Here is a 17,650-nt window from a genome sequence, read left to right as displayed (position 1 = left end):
CGTGCGCGATTCTCTCAGCTACTATTTAAGGTTTTCATAACAAACTGGGAAACCAGATTAATTGTAAACAAGTTTAACGACCCAGGGTTCATGAGAATACAGGAAACCAGCATTCTCACATACTGTCCCTGAGTACTAAAGTGTCACACACATTTTGGGGCAGAGAGGGGGACAGGGAGGTGAAATTTGGCACCATGCTTCAAAATGCTTATAATGGAGCAAACCCATTGACCCAGTAATGAAAAACGTGGAGAAAGATATATGGTCAAGATGTACGGAATCAGATGTTTTAATGTATAGTACAGAATAAGAAACCAGCTACATATAAAATAAGAAACGGGTTGAGTACATACAATCAATGAAACAAGATGCAGCAATTCAAAATGTTCTTCACAGAATACTATGTAAGGGATCTCACCATTAGTTTAAAGAGCATGTTACCTACAGGAAAGGCAAAAGACAAGAATTGCTATACACAATTGGTAGCACTTGCCTTTATTTTATGACTTTCCATAATAAATATATGTGTGCAATTTTAAAACCATATCATCTTAAGTAACTAGTGAATACATCTCTTCACTTTTCATTTGCTCTGCTCTTACACTCAGTAACTACCATCCAACTCATCTATCTCCCCGATCCTGGACTCCTATCCCTTCAGGCCTTCCCTACACCTTGCTACCCCCACATTTATCTTCACAAAATATCCCTTTTGTCATGTCACTGTCCTGTCATATGAGTCACTGAAAGCGACTCACTGTCAAGGTCAAAAATCCAACATCCTTGGCCAGAAACTCAAAGCTCTTCCCAAGCCTGTTTCTCGCGACAGGTCTCAACCCTGTCTCACTGTATCTGGATCTTCAACTGTTCCGTTTTCCAAGAAACCCCCCAAGCACCCAAAAAAGTGTCTGAGACAGAAACATCAGTCGAGTGAATTAATCTCCACACTTTCGTTCATTCTCTTCCACACACGTGGAATGCTTTCATCTCTCCACGCTTCCGACTACCCAAACCATGTGTTATCTTTCCAAATAAAGTTCAAAAACCCCCTCCTCTGTGAGATGTGCTCCAACCCTGAAGTACTTACCCAGACCACGGGTGTGTCACTTAATAGCCTATTTCCTGTACATGCCTGGTGTTTTGTTTATCTCTAGATAAGATCCCCAAAGGCAGGGACCATCTTCAGTTTTTTGGGTTTTTTTGCTTTCAGCATAGAAGAAGAAGAACAAAGAACAAAGCATGGTGTTGTATAAATGGTGTGCACTAAAGGAAAAAATAAAAACGATACCCTTATTGGGTAAAGCAAAGAACTTACATAAGAGTTTCCCAGAGACTAATCAGCAAACACAAGGCCCGTGCTCCCCTAACTGCCAAAAGCCACGCTGCGGACACGCCGGGCCGTGTCAGAACCAACGCCCCCGTTCACCCTGTGTCCTCTGCCGGCTCCAGAAACGCCCTGTGGTTGTCCTAGCTCACGTTCCGCACGACATTTGAGATGTGGGGAAAGAAGACATCCAGATACTTCTCCCTTGCGACAAAAGGGAGCCCAAGTTGCGGCGTGAATACCTGTGTCCTCACCCACACGGGCGAGCCCCCCGCGTGACTGGGCTCCAGGCAGAAGCGAGTCTGAGCCGAGGTGCACCTGCCCACGCTCCAGGAGGAGGAGGGCAAGGCTCTACGCGTTCCCCGCGCTCCAGTCCCGGCAGGTGTAAGGTGTGCTGGGGGATGGGCGCGGCGGGCAGTGCCACCTGGTGAGCTGGCGGACAGGGAGCAGAAGGCTTCACTGAAGGAAGGAAACAGAACACGCTAGTGGATATGCAACAATCCAAACCTAAGTCCCTGAAGGTCAGCGTGGACCTCCAGGACACTCTGCTCCTGAACTCGGAATCTCTCTTTGCAAGCTTCGCCACCATCGGCACCCAACCCTGTGCCTTCGCCCACTCTCCACGTGGGCCCGGCCGTGGGGCCTCATCAGTGGGCACTTCTTACGTGCAGCCCTCCCTTCCCACCTGACTGCTTTCACATCAGTCCTGCAAGGCAATGCTTCCAGCTCCGTTCTGTAGAGAAGGCGTCTAAGCGAGGACCAGGAAACTTGATTGGTCCGAGGCCACCACCACCACGCAACTGACGTGACACCGCAAGGGCAGCTCAGGCTCAGACACTGCTCCGACGGGACGTGGAAATCCACGCTTCGGGACGCGCTGCCTCTTTCCAGGAGGGTCTGACAAATTTTCAGATTTGTCCAAGGGGACAAATTTGAAAAGGAGAAATCAGAGCAATAGCCAAGATAAAAGATCTTCCCCCCACTTAGAATGGGGAAAAAGTAATGAAGGCTGAGGAAGTCAGGCTTCACACCATGTGACCTGTGAAAGACAAACAAATTTAAGATGCTGTCTTTTCCATGCATGGGCAGGGCTGGATTCAAAGCTGCAGAAAAAGCCGGGCGAGGTGGCTCACGCCTGTAATCCTAGCTCTCTGGGAGGCCGAGGCGGGCGGATTGCTCGAGGTCAGGAGTTTGAAACCAGCCTGAGCAAGAGCGAGACCCCCATCTCTATTATAAATAGAAAGAAATTAATTGGCCAACTAATATATAGAGAAAAAATTAGCCGGGCATGGTGGCACATGCCTGTAGTCCCAGCTACTTGGGGAGGCTGAGGCAGGATCACTTGAGCCCAGGAGATTGAGGTTGCTGTGAGCTAGGCTGATGCCACGGCACTCACTCTAGCCTGGGCAACAAAGCGAGACTCTGTCTCAAAAAAAAAAAAAAAAAAAAGCTGCAGAAAAGTAATCCGTAAACATAAAATGGTCAGGGACACCTCGAGGTAGAGACCCACCCAGTGGCCTCTGGGACCGACAGCACATGCGTGCACACACACACACACACACACACACGCACACGCACATGCAGTTAAGAGAGTGACTACTACATTGTGTGATGTTTTTAAAAGCCAACTAAAATGTTGAATGTTTCTCTTATATTTATAAAGGAAATAACCCAAAACAACCAAGCCTAGCAGATCCCTAAGATCACTCACGCAACCTAACAAAAGGAAAACCTACCCTGTCACGTTTAATCTCTAATTTCTCTCCAACAAGAGAAGCTGACTCAGACCAAAAGGAATTTTTCTGCCCTGGAAAGAAACCCTTCACTGAAACACGATAAATGGCTCTCAATTCTAAAACAAACAAACAGAAAACTTGACCCCAAAGCAGCTCCCCCACTCCCCCATCACATTACTTAATCCAGAAACTACCTCCTCATTTTTCTCAAGGAAATCCTCTCGAATTACTTAACCGTGTGTGTTAATTCCTCGCACCTGGCCGTACTACACACAGCTGAACCGGAGGAAACGTCCCTAAACTAAGACAGCAGAGGAGTCTATTAGGAAATAAGGAATTCGGACAGAGGACTTGCACCTACCTCTGACTGGCGACTTGGAACCCTGGGCAAACAGTCGCCCAGCTGCACCTTGTGGCCCCTGTACTCGAAGCCAGCACCCCCATCGCTGGCTGGGGTCCAGGTGAGAGTCCCACAGCACCCCCACATCACAGCACGCGCGTGGCCCCGAGGCAGTGGACGCCTGACAGCAGGATAGCTCAGAACGCGGCCACTCTGGAGGGTGGAGGGGCCTGTTCCCAACGTCTCCTGAGAGTTGCTGATGCCACTCTCTGCTCAGGATACTCCTACAAAGGGAGGGATCTGTGATGGTATCTTCAAAAGATCTGCCAGGAGATCAGAGGGTGCTCCTGAATCTCAGCACCATGGACATCTCTGTAGGCAAGAAACACACATCGACTTCTAGGAAAGATTCTCGGCAGGGACAGAGTGACACAGACAGACGAAGGGCATCCACAGGTGTATTCACACAGAACAAGGCAGGAACGATTCGGTCCCTGCCATCTCCTTGTTGCTCAAACGTATCTGCTTGTTTGTACCTTCCTGGAATCCATCCCCATCTGTTCACTTGCAGAAATCTTACTCAGAATTCAATTCCTGGCTTCAGTGTATCTGTTTATGACATACTGTATCTACGCTCCATCTCTTCAAAGCACTTAAAATAACATCTTGAAGCCGTGCATGTTTTACAATGTATCAGCCTGATAGTCTGACAGGCAACAGTATCCATTCATTCAGCAAGTATTTATGGAACATCTATTCCGCAGGGACCTAGATGCAGTGAATGGCCCCCTACCCCCCTAGAATCTGTAGTCTAGCATGTGAAACCACAGGGACTGTCTCTTAAACACTTTCTCAAAGCCCCACACACTCTAGAACACTTATTGACATCCGTTACTGATTATCTCCAGTAAAGGATCAATTTGTATTCCTTTACTGCCCTATTTGTTTCAAAATTTGTTGCCAGTTTGAGTCCTAATATAACTCAAAACTTTTATCTTGGGCCACCTGGTCAGTTTCAAATAGGGGCATCCATTTACAACAGGAGAATTTTTAAAGAAGTCCTCCAAGATACCTTATGAAATACATGCAAAGGAGATTACATATGTTAATTCCATAAAATTCATAATCCCTTAAATATATGGCTAGTTCTCTACTCCTATGAAGTTTTCCCTTATGAGATATTTGATATTTAGTTACCTGTGCCTTCGATTTAAGAAATTATGGTACATAGTATCTCTCAGGGGGGAAAAATTAAGCAACACGATCGAAGCACAAAAGCAGAAAATACAGCAAGCACAAATACAACCGGTCTGCACTATTAATATTCTGTAGGACACTTTAAAGCATCTGATAAAATCCTGCAGGGAAGGAAACAAATCAGCTCTATGGGAACTCAGGCAAAACATAATTACACAACTAATAATTAAAGTGTCAAATGGACTACTCCAAACAACAGTAAAACTCGTAACCATAATCTTATCAGACAGGGGGAGGGGACAAAAACAGGAGCAAAAGTAGTTCGTGAAGCTGTAAAGGTACACAGTGTGTGCGCAACAAGAAACGTGCTTTGGTGACAAGGGCTTCTAGGGAGTGCAAGCCCCTCTACCAGCAGCCACAGGAAGGGCAATGAAATGATTCTGCGTGGTTAAGTGATCTGACACTGCACAAGTTATTTCCCCTTTGTGCGCACCCCAGCGAGGCCTCTTGTATGAAAATGAAGGGGTTGGATTATCTGAGGCTCATACATTGCTCTACCAGTCCAGGAGGCTGTATGTATGGAAAAAATTAAACACGCCCCGAGCAGCTTTTTTTCCTAAATAGAAATAAGATAACCACGCCTATCCGGTCTGAAAGTAATTGTGTTTTGGAATAAAAGGGCTACAATCAAGTCTGTAATAACACCCGGGGTTCTCCAAGACTTTAACATCAGTTTTGGGAGGCAAGCCACAGGTATATGCAAAGTTCGCTCACAGTACTCAATTACAAAAAATGCAGTGCCAACCAAGCAGGGCAGGAATTACAAAAATTCAGCAAACACTAAAGAGAAAGAACACTTCGGGGAGGAAGTATCACTTCATTTCAATCAGGGGGAATCTTAGGACAAAGGTAAGGAGGTTAAAACGTACATGGCGGGTTGGAACCACCAAGAATAGAGCCGGGACACAATACATGCCTTCAGCATTAGTGTTTTTACCTTATTCATTCTTTTTCCCTCTGTATGACGACAGGTTAAGCTGAGCCAGCTATATGAGATCCCTCCTCAGGGTAGACTGAGGCAGAGCCCTTTTTAGATCTGTGTGAAAGTGGCTAGTACTCGAATCCTAACCTTAATGTCATCATCATTACCTATATAACAAGGCAATATGCCACCAACAAAAGCAGATGTAAATCCACAACTTGAGACTAAAAGAACAAGCATTTTCAAAGACCCTACTACATTTTTTTAATTCTAAAATTTTAAGGATTATTCTATTATTATAGAGTTGTATCATTCTCCTCTACCACCACTCCCCACCCCACTCCCCCCTTTTCTTTGAGTTAAATCCTTTCTGGATAAAACTCTCAGCCCTCAAATTTGTTTTACTAGTTCCTTAAAACATTCCCTTGGTGTATTGCAGCAGCTCTGTTTGTCAAAAGACTAATATAAATAGCCGGTCAACAAGACTAGACAAGGAAAACACAAAACTCGTTTGACAAGTGAGGCCAAAAACATGTTCATATGGGTGCAAGAGAAACCACCACCTGCCTCTGTAGTCAGACCTGTCCAATCACACACAGCAATCAGCCGTTTCCGATATAACCTCAATCCACGGCCCGTTTTTCCTTCTTCCCACCAGAAAAACAAAGACATTTGAAGCCAACTAGAGATTTGGACTACGAATTTATAAAAACTAAGCTCAAGACCTTCAACTTTCATATTCCAGCTGAGTGATGGCTATGACAAGTATGATTTAATTACCATAAAATTAGCACAACCACATGTGTGAATCTATGATGCCAAACAACTCAGAGGGCAAGTCCATGTGGTTACGTGGGTGTCTGTTTTGATGCAAAGCCTCCCGGTTTTGCTCCTGCATGGCCCTGTCCCCCACTCACCTGATATTCCTGCAAAAACATGTCCCTATATTGGATGGACACAGGAACAGGACTGGCACCAAAATTTTAGTTCATGGTACGAGGTCTGTTAGGAAACAATTTCTTCCTGGAGTAAATAAATCTAGTTTGTTTCACTGACATTATTTTTATTTTTATGTACACACACACACACACACACACACACACACACACTTCGCTTCTGGGTTTTCTTACTTTCAAACGGTTTGCTTTGTAAATAATGCCATTTTGTACTGAATCAAAAATTCAACTCACCTAAAATAGTATTTATAATTAAGATGTATGCCCAAGTATATACCCCTAATGTCATTATTAAAATGTTCCCAGATTATGTAATAAAGCTAATTCCACCATAATTTAAATAATTTCCCTTTAAGGATTGTCACCCTCAATTAATTAAAAGCCACGACGTTAAGATGAAGTAAACAAAACACATTTCAGGCTAATTAGAGGGCACTTGACAGAACTTTGTGCTGCATTATACCAGGAAAGCAATAGAAAATATCTTGAGAATGGTGATTAGTTTATCTGTATTAAACACTCAAGACACCCTTGAAGTAGTTCGTGCAGATATGATAGTGAGGCAAAAACTGACTAGCTCACTTACTAAATCTTAAGCAACGTCACTCTTTACAAAGACCAACGGCGACCAGAAGAAATCAACTGCAGAGTTGAGAAGTTTGCATTCTAAAAGCAACAGCATTCTAATCTTTCAAATTAAGTTACTTCTTCCCTAAGTTACTTCTTCCCTCCACCCTGTCTTTGAAAAGGGTCAGACAACTATGGTGTAAAGTAAACCACGTGAAAAGAACAACAACAGAGGCCGACACCACAGGAACGCTCCAGCTGCACACACAGGGTGTGCACACACAGCAAGGAACCCGACCCTGGCGTCCAGCCTATCACAGCTGCTGGGCAGCCCCGTGACACCCCCAGCCGGAGCCAGAAGGGGAGACTCTGAGGAGGGGGTCAAGGGCACTCCCTGAGTGCACCCGACGTCCACAAACAATGGATGTCACATGACCCGGGGGCTCATCCACTCTCAGGGGACCAGGGGACCAAAGCGCCCTGCTCCTCACCTCGGATCACAGACACACACTGCTGTATGGGTGTCTCCCACAGTTGTCAGAGTCCCAGCTTTCACCAATTAGCATAAAAAATTAAAGAAGCAAGCAAAAAAAAAATCCAGTATTATAGCTTCAGCTACCTGGTAGAAGATGAAAGTGTTACTTTTTTATATAATGCAGATGAACAATGAAACGCATGTTTTTAGACTATACTAATACCATTAATTAAGCATATAATTGTAAATATAGCGACTCTAACACTAGGAAATCAATGGCTTTAAGATCGTCTAAACAGTGACAAGGAAGATTTCGCCCATCCCCATGCTGTGGTCATCACCCTTGCTGTTTCCGCCGGTTGTCACCTGCACAGGAAACAAATTATAGTGCTCCTAGTCCATGTTTTAATAATAAACTGGCTCAATGCTTCTGCACAGGGCAGCAGGGTATACTACGAACATAAAAGACACCCACGGAGGTGTTGTGACAAGTGGGGACTGAAGAACTGGCCTGGCCACTGACTCTCAAGTGACAGCAGGTTGGGGTCAGGCGTGATGTCTGCACAGCACCCTGCAGTCGTCCCATCTCACGCTTCACACCAGCCCTCACGCCTCCTGTGCTCACCTGCCCCGCACGTCTTCTTGCCTACGCTCTAACACCTGCACGAGGCCTCGATCGCAAAAGCTTCCAACTTCCTATTTTTCACCTGTGCATTTAGAAGATCACAAAGCATTGTTTGAAACCATCTCTCAAGCCACAGAATCTCCTTTACAAAATGTGGCTGAGGGCAGGATGTTAATTTAATATTCCCATCTGCCAAATACATATATTGAACATAATAAAATATTTACTGGTCTATCTGATATCTGGGATTTGCTTCAAAATGATGGGCTGGAAGGAAATAGTGCAGGGGGACAGAAAAAAGAAGATTGGGCTGGGCGTGGTGACTCATGCCTGGTAAATCCTAGCACTCTGGGAGGCTGACGCAGGAGGATCATTTGAGCTCAGGAGTTGGAGACCAGCCTGAGCAAGAGCAAGACCCTGTCTCTACTAAAAAAAAAAAAAAAAAAATAGAAAGAAATCAGCCAGACAACTAAAAATATATAGAAAAAAATTAGCCGGGCATGGTGGCACATGCCTGTAGTCCCAGATACTTGGGAGGCTGAGGCAGGAGGATCACCTGAGCCCAGGAGTTTGAGGTTGCTGTGAGCTAGGCTGACGCCACGGCACTCTAGCCCAGCAACAGAGTGAGACTCTGTCCCAATTTAAAAAAAAAAAAAAAGAAAAAGGAAAGAAAAGAAAAGAAAAAATATTATTTGGCCAAAAATGTTAATTGTTGAAGTTGGATGACAGGTACATGGAGGTATGTGATTCTCTTTAACTGTAGTACTTTTGAAATTTTTCCTTTAAAAAAAATACATACATCACTCTGAAGGAGTATGTTTATTTATATGTATCCAACAAAAGCTTATGAGAAAAGTCATCAGCAACAGCTGAGACAGCCCCAAACACTCCCCCCACCCACCGACAGAGCCATTATGCTTCCTTTCTGGCTGTTCTCCTCTGTAAAGGAACAACAATGCCTTTCATTTCTGTTACTGCCTCTCCATATTTTAAAGTCGGCATCTGTCCCAGATAAGATCATAAACTCCTTTCAGCTTGGATTACTGATTATTCCAAGCAGTGTTTTAAAAAAACAAAATAAATTCTATACAATCCTATCACAGTCATTAAGCTCAGCTTTATGATGTCAGAAAACTTCTAAACTTCCTATTGCCCAAAGCTAAGCTCCCTGCTTGGAGAGAAAGAAGAACCCAACCCCTTCATACATTTTTGCATCATCCTGGCACACCGTGTTTTAACATATGCTCCAGTATCGATCGGAGCGTTGCCATGGCGGCGCTGAGGCGCTGCATGCTGGACCACACCACAGGGATGCCCGTGGCAGGGATGCCAGCGGCAGGGATGGGGGCGGTGCCTTTAGGGGCTGTCTGCACAGACCTCAGGCGGGTTAATCACTCAACAGAGAGAGCACTGCGGACTGGGAATCCCGCTTGAGAATCCCTGTGAGTCTCAAGTTTGAACTCCCAATGATGGATCTGTTACTTCTATTAAAATCCACAGCCGCCAGCAGAGGGCACTCTACGAGCACACAGATTCCTATTCTTACAGAGGGAAATGGGAGTTCTTACATCATCGAGGCAAAAACATTTTTTTTTCTTTTAATAGAAACAGCATCTCACTCTATCAGCCAGGCTGGAACAATAGGCATGAGCCACCTTGTCCAGCTAATGTTTTTTTACTTTTTGCAGAGACAGGGTCTAACAATGTTGCCCAGCCTGGTCTCCAACCTCTGGCCTAAAGCAATCAGCCACCCAGCAGTGCCAGGATTACACGCTCAGTGAGCCAATGGGTCTGGCTCTAAAAACATGTTAATGGAACCTTCATATCCACCATGGGGACAGTTTAATCAGAAATTCGAATAAACTCAAGTGGTCATGAGAAAATAAACAGGCAATCTGAGGAAGCTGCAAGATGTATCCTATATTGTTTAAAATAATTTTCTAGATAACACTTCTTAAGGTTGAAAGAAAAAAAAGGTGGCTCACGCCTGTAATCCTAGCTCTCTAGGAGGCCGAGACGGGTGGATTGCTCAAGGTCAGGGGTTCCAAACCAGCCTGAGCAAGAGCGAGACCCCGTCTCTACTATAAATAGAAAGAAATTAATTGGCCAACTAATATATAGAGAAAAAATTAGCCGGGCATGGTGGTGCATGCCTGTAGTCCCAGCTACTCGGGAGGCTGAGGCAGGAGGATTGCTTGAGCCCAGGAGTTTGAGGTTGCTGTGAGCTAGGCTGACGCCACGGCACTCACTCTAGCCTAGGCAACACAGTGAAACTCTGTCTCAAAAAAAAAAAAAAAGGCAATGCAGCATAGTTAGAAAGCTGCGTTGTGATCTATGGCTTTTTCCATGCAATTAAAATGACCTTCCAGGCTGGGCACAGTGGCTCATGCCTATAATCCTAGCACTCGGGGAGGCCAAGGCAGGCAAATCGTTTGAGCTCAGGAGTTCCAGAACAGCCTGATCAAGAACGAGACCTCGTCTCTACTAAAAGAAAAAAAAATAGAAATAGGCTGGACAACTAAAAAATACATACATAAATACATTAGCCAGGCATGGTGGTGCATGCCTGTAGTCCCAACTACTCAGGAGGCTGAGGCAGGATGAGGCAGGAGGATTGCTTAAGCCCAGGAATTTGAGGTTGCCATGATCTAGGCTGATGCCATAGCACTCTAGCCCAGGCAACAGAATGAGACTGTCTCAAAAAAAAATAGAAATGACCTTCCAAATAATGGCTATTTGTAAAAGCTCGTAGGAGCACCCACTCATTTGTAACAATGGAGACAGCACTGTTGTTTATTTCCCTTCAATTTTATTACATGGCTTGGTTTTTCTTTAAGCTCATACATTTCTAAGTTTGCTAGTAAATTTCCAAACATGCTAGTTAAAAAAAATTAAGTTATATATAATAGGCCACCCCCTTCCTAATCACAATAAAATATTTAAAATAATTTTTTGCCATGTCAGACACAGAATGTGCCAACGTCGCAACAAGGATTGAGGGAGGCACATCTCACGCATGGCTCGTGCAAACCCCATCATCCTACTTATGAACTACAGAAGGATTTATTTAAAATAACTTGACCACCGTAAATAGAGCACAAAGAACCACAGGAAATACCACATGGGAAAAAAAAAAAATATATATATATATATAAGTTAAATTGGTTAGTTTTCCTTAAGCCCAGGAATTAGAAAACGGACCACGAGATGTTTTTGTTTTTCTCTCTATTGCTATGCTGTATGATTAACTCTTAACACCAAAGGCTCGGGGCTGGGGTGAGGGAGAGCTCTGGGGACAGATAAGACAACTCACCGTGCTACATGTCACACAGACTACCAGACGCTGTAATCCGAGGGACAAGATGCACCCTAGAGCAAATGCCCAAGCAGTGGAGCTTTTAAAACTAGCTTCATGACCTACACAGCCTCTGCCAATAAATACGGAGGCAGCATCAGCCCATGCAGCACGAGCAACAGAGCACAGAAGATGCGAGTGAGGGCTCTGGACCCAGCTGGAACAAGTGACTTGACCTCGCTCTGCCTTTATTTCCCTCATCTGAGAAACATAACAAGAGCACCCAATGCACAGAGCTGTTAAAAGGATAAATAAGTCAAAAATTGTAAACGCTGCCAAAGTAGCTCAAGGTGTTTTATTCACTGCCCAATAAGTATTAGTTGCTATTATTACGAGTCAGGATTTTTCCCTTTGGGGAGAACGATGTCTAGTGTCAATCTGTCTCAAAAGGGAACGAGGGGGCCAAGCGCAGTGGCTCACGCCTGTAATCCTAGCACTCTGGGAGGCCGAGGCAGGAGGATTGCTCAAGATCAGGAATTCGAAACCAGCCTGTGCAAAGAGTTGGTTTCTATAAATAGAAACAAATTGGCCAACTAAAATATATAGAAAAAATTAGCCGGGCATAGTGGCACATGCCTATAGTCCCAGCTACTCGGGAGGCAGAGGCAGAAGGATCACTTGAGCCCAGGAGTTTGAGGTTGCTGTGAGCTAGGCTGATACCATGGCACTCTAGCCCAGGCAACAGAGTGAGACTCTGTCTAAAAATAAAGGGGTGGGGGGAATGAGGGAATAAACGATGGTTCTCATCCTGGCTGTATCAGAAACACCTGGGGAGATTTACTAACTAGCTTTACTAACTACCCACCCACCACCCAAACCCAAACCCATTGAATTAGTAACCCGGCCTAACTCTAGGGTTGCAACTGAATAACCAAAGTTGCTCTGCAAATCGGCCGATTCTCTAGCCCACCTAAAACATTATTTGCTTGATGTGGGCAAATTCGGCTGTCTTGGGCGTGTTTATACACACTTGTGGTTTAAAAAAGGGAAAAAAAATTCCACGTTCTCAGTCACGTAGCAGCTAACTGCAGTATCTAAGTAAAAATTTCTTTAGACTGGAATTTGGTTAAAGCTCTTTGCTTTAAAGATGTACATAGGTAATCAATTAGCACCGCGAGGATTTCTGCCTGAAATGTGTTGCAGCCATCAGCAGATGCCAGAGAGCTTCCTAAAGCTCTCGGCTCTATTTTTATACTTTAGAGCAGACAGAGTCAATGGTTTCCTAAAACAAACGCCTCCCTCTCTCTCACATGTATAGGAAAGGCCAGCAATCTGCCTCTTTACTGTCTCTCCACCCTGAGCACAGACCGAAGAGGGCTCTTCTCCTCGGCCCCAGGATGTCTCAGAGCTCTCCCCGGTTATCAGCATCTTTCCACGCTTTTCTGCAGACTGGGGATCGTCTAGTCTTTGCTTTGCCAATAACTAGCCAGAAGAACGGAGGCAATTATACACGCTGGCCACTTCCCCACCTGCAAAATAAAGGGGTAGCACAAGATGTGAAGGGCCCTCTTAACATCATACCGTGCTTTGAGCCCATAAAAACCAGACCTCCCATGCTCACTGCTCACGGTGTGGGGGGCTATGACACCATGCCAAGAAGCTTAAATACACCTGGCCCAACAGTGCTAAGTGCATATGCTCACAGGAGCCGAGTGAGCCGGCGAGGGGTGTGGGACTGGGTGGGTTCCTGCCCCACAGGGAGCACACGGCACATCTAAGGTGCAGTACGGGGTGGGCAACTGCTCCGCCTGGGCTCCCCACGCCCCAGGAAGAGCTGCACGTTCTGATATTTTCTGTAGCATCTTCTCTTTTTCTCAGGCTGGCCATGACAGACGATATTAAAGCAATGCTGCCCAAACCACCTCCCTGCAGGCAGGGGTAAGCCTGCCAGGAACACCACGTCAGTCAGCCCTTCCAGACTGCTCGAAAATGAAGGTGCAAACCACCACCACCTGTACTGTGTAAAGGGGCCAATGTCCATTTAACTGAAGCAAGTCTGAACACAGCAACAAGAGAGACTGCTCTTTATTTCTTTCAACCAAAACAAACAAACAAACAAACAAAAATTCAGGTTTCTATGCATGGTGATTTATGGACACACTTTGCAGCCTTTATGATTTTCTTTCTGTCCCTGGTTTTAACTTCTCTCTGTTCCCAATCCTATACATACTGTTTGCTGGAATAAAATTCTTCCAGCCCTGTTGTTAAACACTCCCCTGTTTGAGAATGAAAAGCAGGTTTTCCCACTTTGTGTGACACCCCCATCCGCTCACCCTGCTCCACCCAACCCTTCCATCCTCACTCACAGCCATTTGTTGGGCACAGTCCTCTGAAGGAGCTCACATCTGACAAGCAACCTTCCACAATGTCAACCCTCGGCCAAGCACAGTGGCTCACACCTGTAATCCCAGCACTTTGGGAGGCTGAAGGGGGAGAATCACTTGAGCCCAGGAGTTTGAGACCAGCCTGGGCAACACAGCGAGACCCTATCTCTGCAAAATATTTTAAAGAGTAGCCAGGTGTGGTGATGTGCACCTGTAGTCCAGCTACTCGAGACGCTGAGGCAGGAGGCTCGCCTGAGCCCAGGAGCTCAAAGCTGCAGTGAGCTGTGATCAGGCTGCTACTGTACTCCAGCCAGAGCTGAAGAACGAGACCCGCATCTCAAAACAAACAAAAACAATGTCAACCCTGAGACAACATAAGACCCTTGCAGTGCATTCTGGATCAAAGTCCAGGTATATTAACGCTACCAAATTCTAGGTATTGTGAGGCTTAACAGTATGTATAATGGATCCTTTTCCTCAGTAACTGAACACAGTTTTTAGAGAACCCTCTCAAATTTAAGCTCTTGAATATCCAACAAAATTATATAGTGCTTCCAATACATACATATATACCTCAGGAAACCAGTGCATTAAAGAACAAATAAAACGTCTAAGAGATTCTGACGCAAAGTAAGTGTCATTTCTGAACATCTTCCTAGATTAGAAAGACATTAGTAGCCGGCTAGTCCCACATCCTGAATACTTCCACAGACTGCAAGGACATGGTGGCACTTCAGAAAGAAACCGGCAAACTTCTCTTCGATCCTGAAATGTATCCCAACAGATGACTAATAAAAGAGTGGGAAATATGCACCTCAAAGTACTCCCCCACTTTAAAATGATACACTTCTATTTACCCTAACGCTACAAAATAACCAGTGCACAGTAAGCATTAATATGTCACACTGTTGCCTGTATTCCAGTGTTCCCAATTTAGATGAAGTCACTGCCAGCTCCAGTGAAAGTTCTTTATTATCCAGCATAAATACAACCACTTCTGTAACTTGTCTTTCCTTTCTTGCTGCCTAGGAGCAATCAAAAAATCCAAAATTTTCAGGAGGTACATTAATTTTTAAAATAGTTTGTCATCGAGAATGTAACAGCCTGGGTTTCGGACCAGGCAAAATTCTCAAGCCATCTGTATACAGTCATGCGTGCTCCCTGATGACATTTTGGTCAATGACAACATAAAGATAGTGGTCCCGTAAGATTATAATACCGTTATTTTTGTTGTACCTTTTCTGTATTTAGGTAAGCTGTAGATACATAAACACTTACCGTTGTGTTCAAACCGCCTGCAGTATTCAGTACAGTGCCATGCTGTACAGGTTTGTAACCTTGGAGCAGTCGTCTGTACCACTCAGCCTAGTGTACAGTAGGCTATGCCCATCTAGGTTTGTGTAAGCACACTCTATGACATTCGCACAATGACAAAATGGACTAACGATGCATTTCTCAGAGCCAATCTCTGTCCTTAAGTGATGCATGACTCTAAATATAAACTTTTAAAATGCTGAAAGCATCCATCAGGTAAAATGTAGCTTAGGGGAGAGAAAAAAAAAAGAAAAAATATGTAAGTGTAAAATATAATAAATAAATAAATAAATATGCTGAAAGCAGCCTGCTTTTTAAAAGATATAGTGCAGGCAGGGCGTGGTGGCTCACGCCTATAATCCCAGCACTCTGGGAGGCCGACGCAGGAGGATCGCTCAAGGTCAGGAGTTTGAAAACTAGCCTGAGCAAGAGCGAGACCCCAAGTCTCTACTAAAAATAGAAAGAAATTAATTGGACAACTAAAATATATAGAAAAAATTTAGCCGGGCATGATGGTGCATGCCTGTAGTCCCAGCTACTCAGGAGGCTGAGGCAGGAGGATCGCTTGAGCCCAGGAGTTTGAGGTTGCTGTGAGCTAGGCTGATGCCACGGCACTCTAGCCCAGACAACAGAGTGAGACTCTGTCTCCAAAAAAAAAAGATACAGTGCAAGTCAAAAGAACTGTTGTAAAATTTTGAAATATTCTACATGTAAAATGGAAGCTACACATCTTTAAATAGGATAACTTGATTTAATATAGAAGGGTCTGCTACAATAAAGTAGCCTGACAAGGAAGTGCCCAGAAAGTTTCCACTTAATTAGAAATACACTAAGGAAGTTACCCACAGAAATTAACTTTATTATGCAACAAGCAGTCTCTGAGAGGGGCCGGAAATCTGACAGCAGCCCAACTAGTTCATCGTGCTTCACTCCTGGCTGTTTGTACACTCATCTGCAATCCATCCATCCCCAGGGAGAGACTAAATTTGAAAACATGGACAAAAAAAAAGGAAAGATCCTTCCTTCTGATGAAAAGCACATCCAGTGTAACCCCATCAATAAAAACCAGGGACTTTTTCAATATGTGCTTTGGACAATTTTAATGGGCTTTGTAGCCTGAATCAGAACTGAAGAGCAATTCATAAAGAATTTTAGTGTGTTTCTTAAAATGCTCAATAAAATAATTTCCGAGATATTTGTTAAAGGCCAACATAAACCTGATACCAAAATCAGACAAAGATGTATATATTTTCTTTCTCATGGACCCAGGCACAAGAATCATTAACAACATATTATCAAATTAAGTCCAGAAATGTATCAAAAGCAGCATCCAGGATACAAAAGCATCCTGTCTACAACCACAATTCTCCCTTTCTCTCTTTCTCTCTCGAAATCCAAAATTTTTCTTTTGTTTCTCTAAAGGATAAATTAACTAGGTCTGGATATTAAATTAATTAGTGAGTTTTCAGACTGAAAAGCTTTCACTATCTACTGTACCACAAACCTGCATACTGCAGGATTACTTCTTAACACTAACCTACAAATCAGGAGCAGAGAAATCAAATGTTGAAGCAGAAGATGACACCAAAGGCAGTACTCAAAATGCACTCCCTGAGGTCTTGCACGCTGGGCAGATGTGGATCACAGATGCTGGGAGGATTCCAGCAGCCCAGAGGGGGGAGGAGTCCTCTTTAACGAGCACATACGGATGAAAAGAGAGCCGCAACTATTTCTACACCAGAAAGAAATTTCTCTTGTGGATTCTCAAAAAGAGTGCTGCGTAAGACATAGTAAACCATGTTCTTCAAGTCATTCTTTAATAAATCCAGCCTTGAGTTTAATAGGTATGCTTATTTTAATGCCTCTCAATTGAAGGGAAATGACCTAAACCCAAAAGCAACGGGGGTGAGGCAAGGAACCCATAATTTGGTCTGGTTACACGGCTCTGTTGGTGTCAGTTACACAACTGTGTCCCCCCCAGACTTAAGAATTTTATGGCTACAAATTTCCATAGGCAGGGTCCCCATACGATAAAGATACCTGTGTATACATAATGATGAAGTCATCGTTATAAGCATCTACTGAATTTGCTTTGAGCTAATTCTTTATGCTTTTTTCTCTTTGCTTTATTATGATCTTCTCACTCAGAAAAAAAAGTTAAAATATAAAATTATGACTGATCATCTTCTCTTAGTTACTCTTCTATAGAGCAGCAGGTCTGAGCCTTAAGCTACAATACAAAGAAAATGCAAAGAAAATGTATTCTGGTATGAGAGCTTTAGCTTCAATCAAAACTCTTATCTGGAGGGCTGGTCTTTTACATGAGTCTTTTAACTATTTTAAAATCTTAGTTCTTGACAGTAACCGCTGACATTGACAGCTGTAAAAGTTACACTTGCTGCTTTAGTACTGACAAGAGTAGGTATCACGTCACCTGAACTATTGTTCCAAGTTC

General features: G+C 44.0%; 1 protein-coding gene and 1 non-coding gene across 21 annotated transcripts in view; both read right to left on the bottom strand.

Annotated features, from left to right (window-relative positions):
* The window catches only part of PARD3 (par-3 family cell polarity regulator), a 575,331-nt gene that overhangs the window by 486,000 nt on the left and 71,681 nt on the right, over positions 1–17,650 (bottom strand). The gene's annotated exons all lie outside the window — the stretch shown is intronic.
* On the bottom strand, positions 11,161–11,265 carry LOC142864698 (small nucleolar RNA U13). The gene has a single exon (XR_012915046.1). It is a non-coding gene; the product is annotated as a small nucleolar RNA U13 (small nucleolar RNA).

Source organism: Microcebus murinus, chromosome 25 (assembly GCF_040939455.1).
Source record: "Microcebus murinus isolate Inina chromosome 25, M.murinus_Inina_mat1.0, whole genome shotgun sequence".
Lineage (NCBI taxonomy): Eukaryota > Metazoa > Chordata > Mammalia > Primates > Cheirogaleidae > Microcebus > Microcebus murinus.
This window is presented reverse-complemented; position numbering and strand designations above follow the sequence as displayed.